The 616-nt window shown below is 55.7% G+C and overlaps 1 non-coding gene across 1 annotated transcript; it reads left to right on the top strand.

Annotated features, from left to right (window-relative positions):
• Positions 1 to 222: 222 nt before the first annotated feature.
• Positions 223 to 298, top strand: TRNAI-GAU (transfer RNA isoleucine (anticodon GAU)). Its single transcript has one exon. It is a non-coding gene; the product is annotated as a tRNA-Ile (tRNA).
• The last annotated feature ends 318 nt before the right edge of the window (positions 299 to 616 follow it).

Consider the following 616-nt stretch of genomic DNA (forward strand, 5'->3'; position numbering starts at 1 on the left):
AAAGTATGGCAGTTCCTCCAAAAAGTAAGAATAGAATTACCATATGACCCAGCAATCCCTCTACTGGGTATCTACCCCGAACTAGCAAAAAATGGTACGCAAAGATACATACACCTCCAAGTTCATCGCATCATTATTCACAGTTGCTAAGACATGGAAACAACCAAAGTATTCTTTGATAGAGGATTGGATAGAGAAGACGTGGTACATAAATACAGTGAAGCCCTGGCCGGTTGGCTCAGTGGTAGAGCGTCGGCCTGATGTGTGGGGGACCCGGGTTCGATTCCCGGCCAGGGCACATAGGAGAAGCGCCCATTTGCTTCTCCATCCCCGCCCCCTCCTTCCTCTCTGTCTCTTTCTTCCCCTCCCGCAGCCGAGGCTCCACTGGAGCAAGGATGGCCCGGGCGCTGGGGATGGCTCCTTGGCCTCTGCCCCAGGCGCTAGAGTGGCTCTGGTCGCGGCAGAGCGACGCCCCGGAGGGGCAGAGCATCGCCCCCTGGTGGGCAGAGCGTCGCCCCTGGTGGGCGTGCCGGGTGGATCCCGGTCGGGCGCATGCGGGAGTCTGTCTGACTGTCTCTCCCAGTTTCCAGCTTCAGAAAAATACAAAAAAATAATA

This window comes from Saccopteryx leptura, chromosome 5, assembly GCF_036850995.1.
Source record: "Saccopteryx leptura isolate mSacLep1 chromosome 5, mSacLep1_pri_phased_curated, whole genome shotgun sequence".
Lineage (NCBI taxonomy): Eukaryota > Metazoa > Chordata > Mammalia > Chiroptera > Emballonuridae > Saccopteryx > Saccopteryx leptura.